This window comes from Pseudopipra pipra, chromosome 23 (genome assembly GCF_036250125.1).
Source record: "Pseudopipra pipra isolate bDixPip1 chromosome 23, bDixPip1.hap1, whole genome shotgun sequence".
NCBI lineage: Eukaryota > Metazoa > Chordata > Aves > Passeriformes > Pipridae > Pseudopipra > Pseudopipra pipra.
In genome coordinates this window covers 6,492,320-6,502,921 of record NC_087571.1, presented here as the reverse complement: position 1 = coordinate 6,502,921, position 10,602 = coordinate 6,492,320, and the positions used below count along the sequence as shown (strand labels likewise).

At 54.9% G+C, this 10,602-nt stretch overlaps 1 long non-coding RNA gene across 4 annotated transcripts in view; it reads right to left on the bottom strand.

The window, feature by feature from the left end:
• Positions 1 to 562: 562 nt before the first annotated feature.
• LOC135401843 (uncharacterized) overlaps positions 563 to 10,602 on the bottom strand; it is a 113,267-nt gene continuing 103,227 nt past the window's right edge. For 2 of the 4 annotated variants that reach the window (XR_010424937.1, XR_010424935.1), the window contains 4 exons: positions 2,579 to 3,942; positions 2,375 to 2,481; positions 1,238 to 2,147; positions 563 to 606 (listed from right to left, as the gene is read on the bottom strand). This is a non-coding gene — a long non-coding RNA (uncharacterized LOC135401843). The remainder of the gene's footprint in view (positions 607 to 1,237; positions 2,148 to 2,374; positions 2,482 to 2,578; positions 3,943 to 10,602) is intronic. The other 2 variants (XR_010424936.1, XR_010424938.1) reach the window with 2 other exon arrangements.

Here is a 10,602-nt window from a genome sequence, read left to right as displayed (position 1 = left end):
GGGAGTTTAGCACCAATTCCTCTGTAATTTGCACTTCTGAGAAACCGCATTATTATAAAGTCAGAAATCTCAGGCACTTTCAACTCCGGGATCTGCCAGACTGACGATGACCAGGAACTGAGGAGGCCCCAGTCCACAGGTGACCCATTTCAATATCTGAGGCTGGGTGGCTTCCAAAAACGGCCGCTCCAACGGCGGAGCCGAAAATTGGAGGTGACATTCAGAAGTCTCTGAAAATTATAACCCTGACTTCCTCCTTGAAAAGCTTATCTGAATCCTGGCTTATCCTTTGATGAGGTTACTGAAAAAGCATTCTGCTCAGAGTACTTGAAAGATAACAGGCAATATATGTGAGCCGGTGCACTCCTCCCGGGGGGAGAACGCTATCGAACTCCCGGAGCATGGGACACTAATTAAATGGCCTGGATCACACTGGACATTCAGGGCCTGGTGGCTCCGTTTAACTCCTTCCCAACCCTGCACACCTGGGGCAGATGGACACGCTGCTCGTGCCAGGCTCTGTGAGGACATCCTCCCGTGCTCTGCTGTGCTCCCACATATCCTGCTCCTCCGGGATGCTCCCCCTCCACCTCTTTACTGCTGAGCCTGTAGCCTAAAAAGCAGGGGAAAAGAACAAAAGCTTTTTAATGGCATAATTTGTTTTAAAATGAGCTGTCTCTTCCTGCTGCCCCAGCCCCCAAACACCAGTAATTGTTGGTTGGTTCCCTGCCATCTCCCCGCCAGCGCCTTCAGCGTCTCAGGCGCTGCTGCTCGAGATTAGCGGGAAGTGTTTGGAGTCCCTCACATCAAAGGGATGGAAAACTGGAAATTTAACAGAATGTATTATGCAGGTGAGGGGAAAAAAGGGAAGTTCTGTTAAAAAGGATGGCTCATTTCTCCTTGGTCTGGGACAGGGTTTATGGCAGCTGGGGAAAAAGCCCAAATTTAAACAGGTGGAGGCCCAAAAAGCCGAGAAATGGGAAGAGGAGGGAGAAGTGCCCAAGCTCCTCGCAGGCAGGGAGCAGAGCTAACCCTGGGATGGGGTGGGAAGCCTTGGGTGGCTGGTGGTGCCCCTCTGAGAGCAGCTCCACATCCCACGTCAGGTCCTGCTGAGTCGATAAAGACGGGGGGAGAAGGAGAGATGAGAAAGGTGGAGGGGAAGATGAAGGGGTGGCATTGAAGGTTAGGGGGATGTTTTTCCAACTGCCTGTGACACGCTCCTGTGGTTCATACACACCTGCCCACTTGCCCTGGCCTGGCTCCACCGCGGGGCTGCTGCCCCGGGGGCTGTGCCGGGGCCATTCCTGTCTCCTGTGCTCCCTGCCAGGGCAGCAGAGCCCAGCAGTGCCGGGGGGAAGCATCCAAAGGGCCCTTCCTTGAAAACGCTGAGCACTATTTCCACAGCCCTTAAACAGAATAATTCATTAGTCAGCTCAGAACAATCAATACCGCCGCCGACAATTTATACACCGGCTCTGTTTACCCAGCAGACCCTCTTTGATAATATTATTTATGATTCCAAATAACTCCATCGGTGTTCAATAGAGCTGGGAGGTACCTGGGGGACCGGGGCACAATCAAATTATGAAGACATATGGTTTACTCAGCGCTGGAAATGTTCAACTGCATTTCATTGCTGCTGGTCCTGCTGCAGCACCTTCCCCAGCAGTTACACGGCCTCCTCCTCGGCTGCTGAATGGGAAGAGGCTCTTGCTCCAACGATGGAGAGAGTGAGTGAGTGGCTGTAAAGGGAATTTTATTGTGCCTGTTCCTGCCTGCACGGAGCTGACGGACACGCCAAGCGGCTCAATGCATCCCAGGTCGCCGCGGCAATTAAAGCCCGGCATTCCGGGACTGCCGGAGCGGGCAGGGAAAGGCAGAGGCAGAGGCAGCTCCCGCCCGGAGAGGCTGCCCGGGTGATGTGTGTGCGGCACGGCGCTCTCGGCAGCTCCTGCCTGGATTTATGGTCGATGCACGGACTGTGTACTTTTTAATAAAGCGCCTCTGATGTACCCGCGGAGCGGCCAAACGCTGAGTCATTATTATCGACGGAACATCGCCCGAGCTCCGCGCGGAGCCTCCTCGGGGCTTTGAGGGGGTGGAAAGCCAACACCGATGCTGAATTGCTCTATAAACTCCAGTCCTCCCTGCAGAGGAGCAATAATTAATCAGGCGATGCATGATATGTAACAAATTAAAAAGATAAAACTTCCCAACAAAAATGATGGGACCGGAGAGGCGCGGGCTGTGCTTCGAGCGAGCCGTCCCTGCCTTCCCCTTTCCCTCCATCCATCGGAACAACACTTCCAGGGCCGGATCCTCAGCCAGCTCTGCAGCCCCCAGCTCATGTTCCAGCATGGAGCACCCCACTCACCTGGCTGCCTTTGGCAGAGGAAAGTCAACTCTTTCTGCTTGTGATCGTGTCCCGGAATCTCCTCCCAGCAACAATCCTGCTCGTTCCTGGCTTGTGAATAGAGGAGGCTATAAAATAAAGTGATAACAGTTATCACTGTGGAAACATAATTTCTGAGAAAATCCCACCAGACTAATAATTAAAACAGAAACTGAAGACTCTGACAAGCCTGGATTTTTTTCTTGGGTTTCAGCTACTTCTGCCATGTGATTCCCTGTAGAAAAATCAGCATCTTCCTTCCACAGCAAATCCAGACACTTCAGGACCTGTTTCTGTTCCCCTTGCAGTGGAATGGAGAAGTGAACAGTGACATTTCCTATGGAACAGAAAGAAAAGACATTTTCAACTCAGAAACATCAGGGGTTTCACTTCCATCTCCCCATGCAGGCTGTGGCATGGATGAAACCCTGGTTTCTGGTGGGAACATGTGTGGCTGGGGAAGCTCCTGTTCTTGGGCAGGACAAATGGGATGCTGCAGACCTCTCCCTGCAGCTCCTGAGACAGAAACATCTGGGATCAGCAGCATCACAATGCATAGAATGGTCTGAGTTGGAAGGAACCTTAAAGATCATCTCCTTCACCCCCTGCCACAGGCAGGGACACCTTCCACTAGACCAGGTTGCTTCAAGCTCCATCCATCCTGGCTTTGGGCACTTCCAGGGATGGGGCAGCCACAGCTTCTCTGGGCAACCTGTGCCAGGGCCTCCCCACACTCATAGGGAAAAATTTCTTCCTCCTATCTAATCCAACCCTGCCCCCTGGCAGTGGGAAGCCATTCCCCTTTGTCCTGTCACTCCATGCTCTTGCCCAGAGTCCCTCTCCAGCTCCCTTGGAGTCCCTTTATGCACTGGAAGGGGCTCTAATGTCTCCCTGGAGTCTTCTCTTCTGCAGGTGAACACCCCCAGCTCTCCCAGCCTGGCTCCAGAGCAGAGGGGCTCCAGCCCTCGGAGCATCTTTGTGCTTCTTCCAGATGCAGCAGGTCCACGTCTGTCTTCCACTGGGGGCTCCAGAGCTGGATGCAGTGCTCCAGGTGGGGTCTCACCCGAGCAGAGTAGAGAGGAAGAAGATGGGTAGATGTTCCCAGAGTCAACCTTTGTGCCTTAATTGCAGTAAGACATACACATCTCCCTTCCACAGTCACCAGGCTGCCCTTCAGTGCTGTGCCAGACTCAAGTCTAAGGAGGCTTTTAGGCTGTGCACATCACGCTGCTTCTGTAGCCTTAAAGGAGGTGTTTGGATTTCTATATTTAGTTGTCCTCACTTCCTTTCCTCCTTGACATTTATGAATTTTAGATGTCTTTCACGCTGGGCCCCTGAAGGGCGTCCTGGAGAGACGCGTGGTGCCCCTGCACAGCATCTTCTGGTCCCACAGGGACGTGGCTCCAGTTCGTCTGCTGGCCCAGCCAGGGGATGCTCGGGAACCACGGGCACTGCTGTGATGCTTTCCAGCCTTTAATAGGTGTGGGGGGCTGCTGCTGACTCCACGGCTGCCAGAGGGAGGGAAGGGGAGGGAGAGATGTCTGGGAGCGCTGGAAAAAAACAAGATTACAAGGGATCAGGGAGATGCTGTTAAAGTACATGGCAACTTACAGATGAAACAGCAGTGGCTGCCTTGAGCTGAAGGCCAATTTGGCAGTGGGCTTGTGCAGGAGCCTGTCAGAGAATTAGCCTGACTGAAGTGTGAGTGGGATGGGAGACCCATCAGACCCCTCCAGCGCTCCTTGTGCCGGCTGGTTGGGATGAGGTCCCGCTCCCATCCTCCTCACCAAGGTCAGCTGGAGCAGCACGCTGGGTAATGTGCTCCTCACGCCTTCTGCCTCACACCCAGGCCTCCTCCAGCAGCACTGAGCCTGCCTGAGTGGTGGATAAACATTAGTTTCACAGCTCACAAAGCAGAACTGCCGGCTACTGCCAGCCCAGACGTAATGAGCTCCTCCCGGGACCCCTGGGAGTGCTTAGAGTGGGCTCTTCTTTACCCAAGCTGCCAGTCAAGCCGGTGCCAGGGGGGAAGCAGCGCCGTTAATCTCTTTCCCACCATCCCAGCCATAGCTGAAATCCCTTCGAGCATGTAACAGTTTTATTTTAATGTGCCATCCCCCTGGCACGGGGCCGGGAGCGGCGGGGTCTGCCCGCACACCCGCTCCCAGCTGCTCCCCCGGCCAGGGGAGCTCCCGTCTGGGGGGGCTGCTGGGGGGGGACGAGCCGACAGGATGGAACAATCGGCGAGGGAAAAGCTTTTGCGTGTTGTACTTTTCACTCAGGCTGGTGTTGTCACCTCCTCGGGTACCCTTTAATTAAGAACAGATTGTTGTTCGGTGGAGAGAGACTCGTTTAGCACCCGCAAGAGGAGCGGGGAGGTTTGCTCAGCAGCCGGGCACTGGCGCCAGGGACGTGTCCCACGGCGTCACGCTTTCTGCCTGACACCAAATCACTTGTCAGGAGCTTTTCCCAACAGCCACGGCAAAGCAGGTAATGAAGGGGGCGTCGTGTGGATGTTCAGGAGCACTCTGATGGAATGGCCATGGCTGCTGCTGCTGCCTCCCTGACACCCTGGGTAACACAACACTCACACCCGTGTCTGCTCCCCTCTTCCAGCCCCAAAGAAACCCACAGGGAAACCAAGATGGGATGCTGTGTTCAAGCCAGGTGAGCTGGGACAGGTCCTGCTTGCACCTGGAGATGCGGCCGCTTCCCTGGGCTCCTACTGGGAGACCCAGCTGGGGAAGAGCCATCCCCAGGAATGTGTCCTGTGATGCCATGACGAGGATCCTGCGGAGGCCGGGAGAGAGCTGCCCCTTCCCCTGGGCAGACCCCCTGGGGGCACAGGGCACCTGCCAGCAGGGGCAGCTTCCCCGAGCCCCTCAGCTCCTCCCCATGTCTGCACAGAGACACCAAGGGCCAGAAGGGCACAGCACGACATCCCCTTTCGAGAAACACCGGCTCCCAGAGGAGAGATGAGGAGAACTGCAGGCAGGATTCATCAATCTCTGCTAGCCAGACCTCTTCCCAGAAAAGGCTGGACACATGAGGTGGAAAAAGGGGAAAGAGCCCCAGTCAGGGGCTTTCCAAAACACCAAGGGACTGATTGCCAAACTGTCGACACATCCCTGCTTCCCATCCTCCACCTCATGGAGCTGCAAAGGTGCAAGTGGCCTCTAATCCGCAGGGACGGGCAGGGAGCCAGCACAGACTTTTCCATCCCAAACCTCCGTGGAGACAGACACCTGTATCTCTCCTCTCTGCTGGGCTGTTTTTAGCAGCCGTAATTACAGCCTTTCAATCTATGTATAAATAACTGGAATTCCGGGTAAAATGTCGGGTTGCTTGATTTACATCCCCAGCGAGCCGATAAGGTTGCAACAAGGATAAATCACGGCAGAAGTGCACACTCAGAAGATCTCAGAGGAAGAGAGAGAAACTTCTGCCACCCCCCCGCCTCGCTCTGCCATTACTCATGCTTGTTTGTAAAGTGGCCAGGATAGTTTTGGCATTAAACAAACATTGTGTGATTGCCCAAGTATTCCATCATTGTCCTAAGTGCCCACAGAGAGTTGCGGGAAGAAGGCACTTGTTTTTCCTGCCTGCTTCTGTTTTCAGGCCACCAAGGACAGAGCTGGAAAGGAGGTTGGGGAATGGAGCTGCTGCCCAGGGTCCCGCTCTGAGCACCCTGCAGCCCCCCGGCCTCTCCTCCCCAAGTTGGGATGTTCAGAGGCAGCCATGCAGGACCCACTGAGGGGTGGGGAAGGGGCTTCAGCTCCCCCAAAACCTCAGCCCTGTGGCCTTGACTGCAGTGGCTGCATTTTCACCCAGCCAGCAGCGTGGCAGGGCGTGCGAAGGGAGATGGACGAGCCCGTCCTGGATGTTTTTCAAGTGGAGATTAACCACTGAGTAGGTTCTTTTTATTTAAGACGCCATATGTCTCTTCCCTCTAAATATCTCTTCCATCAGATACCGCTGTGATTCCCACTCTGCCTCCCAACCCTGCCTTTGAGACTCTATTGCAAACACTTCATAAAACCGTGTTAGATTGGAGATGGGAAATGCTTTGAAGCTCCTTCTCTCTGCTCCCCGTGGACGTCGGCCCGGACGCCTGCGCAGCAGCTCCGTCCTCACCGCAGTGTCCGGAGGCGTGAGGGGCTGGGAGGGGGACACTGCCCCCGGGTCCAGGGCACGGTGCCCGTTTGACTCCCGTGACTCATCGGATTACGCTGCAAATTCCCTTCTCCGCCTGTGAAATGGGGATAGCAACGTTATCCTCTTCCCCTGCTGTGAGCTTCAATATATCAGGGATTGTGAGGCACTTAGTGCTATGTAAATGGGAGACGTATCAGCTGTGCCTCAGATAAATGAATTTCACTTAGATTGATGGGTGTGAAGCACTTCCAAAATTAGGCCTATTCTTCTTAAATCAAACAGTTTCCCCAAGCCAGTTCAGCTCCATTGATGTAGAGGAAGTCATCAAGCTGCGATTCATCACCAAGCTCAATCACAGACCTTCAACACGCTGACCCACCACGAGCTTCCTCCTCTTGGCAGAGGGAGAGGAGCTTGGCCGGGCACAAGAGGAGCAGGACCCTTCCCTGGGCACAGGGCATCCACAGCTTGGGCTGCAAACCCGTGTGCTTGTTCTGATGCTTGCACCAAACTGTCTTCATGCCACTAAATGCTCTGTAACATACAGACAGATCACAAACCTCGTTTCATTCAGCTAGTAAGGAGTAAATCTCTCTTATGCGTGGGAGCATCCCCACCAAACTGCAGCTCGCTGAGTAATGCTGTAGTAAACCCCAGCAAGGTGTTTGCAGCAGCTCCTCCTTTGCCTACGTGCCAGGGGTGCCACCCATCCCAACCTCAGGGAATGCCAGAGGGGAGCGGGTCCACAGGCAGCCCTCCCCTCACTGGGGCTGGCAGTTCTCCTCCCTCAGCCAAAGCCAAGCACCTCCTGCCTGCGAGGATCTGCCTGGTGTTTACGTGTGGAGCAGCCCAGCTCCCTCCAACTTTTTAACTGCAGATAATCAACAAAGCCGGGCAAATAATTTAGCGCGTATAATTTATTCTATGAATTCTGATTCTTTGCCCACAAGCAGCTTGCGCTGCTCACCAAGGTATTGGTGCTCTGAAATTATGCAGGGGAGCTGCAGCCTCGGCCTGGGGCTGGCTCAGCCGGCTGGCAGCGGGCACAGCACCCTGAGCACGGCAGTGCTGGCCAGGGGCTTGCCCTCCATCAGGTGGCATTTCTCCTGCTGATGGCCTGGGAGGAACCTGACCTCAGAGGGCAGCTCCAGCAGGCAGGGTGTTAGCAGGGACTGTACCCATGTGCCAAGGACAGCTGTTCCCAGTCCCCAACACGGGATCAGGCATCCGAAGGGAAGGTACAACAACCCGTTAGCTGAGTAATTGTGGAAACGTGGCTGCATCGTCCATATGTTTGTACCAAACTGCCCCATACTGTCATTAAACGAGACTAAATATCCCTGGGAGCAGCAGTAAGCACAGCTGTGCTGTTTTTCCCCATTGGCAGGGGAAGGAGATGCTGCTGCTGCTGCCGCCTCACGCGCATCCGCCGTGCCGGTTCCAAGCTGGCCCGAAATTGGGATGTGGGAGCTGTGAGGTACATCACATCTGCTTCGGGTTGTTTCTGCAGCATCTCGTGGCCCTTTGGCCAGTCCCTCTGCTCTACTCCCCCCTGCTGGGCTCATGCTCCCGTGAATGGCATCGGACTCGGGGGTCCCAGCGATGGGGACACATCTGTCACTGTCCCGGGCAGCGAAGGGCCCCGCTGCTGCTCCCAACCCCGGCCGCGCATCCAGCACCATCCCCGCGCCTGACAGGCGTCGGAAGAGCTGACGCAAGTTTTCATTAACAGTTCCTCCGAGGTGGGAGTTAACGTGTTTGTAGAGAGAACGCGGCCCCGACGTGCGGCTGTAAATCATCCCCGGGCTCTGTCCCCGTCCCTGGCTGTTTGCCACCGCCGCCGGCGGGGCGTGCACGCGGCTGTCACTCCGTGGGTGCCCTCCATCCCCTTTCTTTATCTCCTAAACATTGCAATCTTGTCGTCTGCAGCAAGAGCTACAACCCTTCGACTTAAATGTGCCTGCCAAGAAAAATGTTGATTTTTTGCCTCCACCTACCTTCAGATATCTGATTAATTCAATGGAAGGAGCAAGGAATTAAGGTGGGGTTTTTTTTAAGCTGAATACAGAAATATTGACGTAGAAAAGCACTGTGGTTGTTAGAGGTACCTGGTGACTGAGACAGCCTTAAAATGCATTTTAGCTTGACTTGGCATGCTGGCTTTGAGGAGCTAAATGGAGAAGTGAACTAATCCCAGGTCTTAATGAATAATGTTCAAATCCAACTTTCATTTTCCAGTGCGTCCATACATTCAAGAATGACTCACAAGGTGTTTGTTGTGCAGTGGAAGAATAGCCAAGCTGGGAAGGGTATTTTTATGTGTTTGTGAATCATTGTATATGATATTTTCCTCCACTGTGCCTCTCTGTCCTGGCAGTTTTCTGCAGTGAAATCCATTCAGCTGCACTGGAAATGTAGGCACTTTATAGAAAATCTTTAATAGCACAAGCACAAATGGATGGCTCTTATTTCCTCTCCGCAAAGTGGCGATTTGCAAAACCACTGCTAACAAATATTTACCCTCCTCCCCCAAACCATCAAATAGAAGACAGATGGAGACACCTCCCGCCATGGCAGGCAAGGCAGAGCCTGCAGCAGGGACTTGGCACGGCACAGGGACGGGCACCGTGTGCCCCCCGGGTCTGAGCCCACGGACAGACGTGGCCGTGGCCACAGGAGCGCTGGGGCGACGTGGGGGTGCCCAACTCTGCAGCTCCTGCTGCACACGGGTGGGTGTGGGGGCGCAGGGAGTGCGGAGGGAAGCACGGGCGGGTGAACACATGGCTGCACAGGTGCCAGCATCGATCCAGACACATATGGGAGAGACGGGGAACCGCACGGATCCTTTCCAACTCGCTCCGTCCTGGCTCCTGTGCCTGTTTGTTTTCTGGTACGCTCATCTTGCTGGAATTTTTAACATTTAATTAGTCGAGCCAGCTGCTTCTGCTTTGCACAGGGCTGGGCGGCTCTGCCTGCTTTCCAAGGCGGGTTTCTTTGTTCGCAGGATCCGTCCAGCTCCGGCCGAGGCACAGAGCCTGGTCCTGTGATCCCACTGCTGGTCCTCTGTGCATCCTCTGTGCATCCTCTGTGCATCCTCTGTGCATCCTCTGTGCACCCTCTGTGCACCCTCTGTGCATCCTCTGTGCATCCTCTGTGCACCCTCTGTGCACCCTCTGTGCACCCTCTGTGCACCCTCTGTGCACCCTCTGTGCATCCTCTGTGCACCCTCTGTGCATCCTCTGTGCATCCTCTGTGCACCCTCTGTGCACCCTCTGTGCACCCTCTGTGCACCCTCTGTGCATCCTCTGTGCATCCTCTGTGCACCCTCTGTGCATCCTCTGTGCATCCTCTGTGCATCCTCTGTGCACGGTGCTCCCCACGCCGGGGCCAGGGACACGCTGCGGGCTCTGCACGGAGGTGCCAGCCACACCACCCTGGGCTCCAGCCTGGCTGGGATAACAGCAAAGCTCAGAGCTGCCATACATCCCCTCTCCATCCCTCTCGACTAAATTAGAGCTGAGAGCGACCTTCTGTTCCACAGATTATCGTCCCTTGGAAATGGGATGAAAACCAGAGGACTCACCAAGGAGCAGAAAGGGGCCCACAGGTTTAGGAGGCTCCAGGTTGAAGGGCTGAGGACGGGGAGCTCCAGGCACTGCCATGCTCCCTTTCCCCCACCTGCCCTTCCCTGGCTGGCACTGCCCACCCAGCCCTGGCAGAGCACAGAGACACTGATCCCACCCAGGGGCTGCAGGAGAGCCCGTGGATTCTGGGGGGGGCTGGGAGTTCAGCCTGATTATCGCCACTGCTCCTGAAAACACTTCTGAGGCGTTTGCCTTCAGAAAAGGGCGGAATGCCTCAAATGTCAGGTGTCAGCAAAGCCTTTCTGCAGCCCCGGGCGCTCCCCTCTCCCGCTTCAAATGACACAAAGGCCCCTGTGCAATTCTATTCAGCCCAGATGCCACCTCCTGCCTTTAAAGCCGAGAGAAGTTTGCCTGAAAATAGAGATGTGATCTTTATTCCGATCGTTTTAATCATTCCTTTTTTTCCCCCAG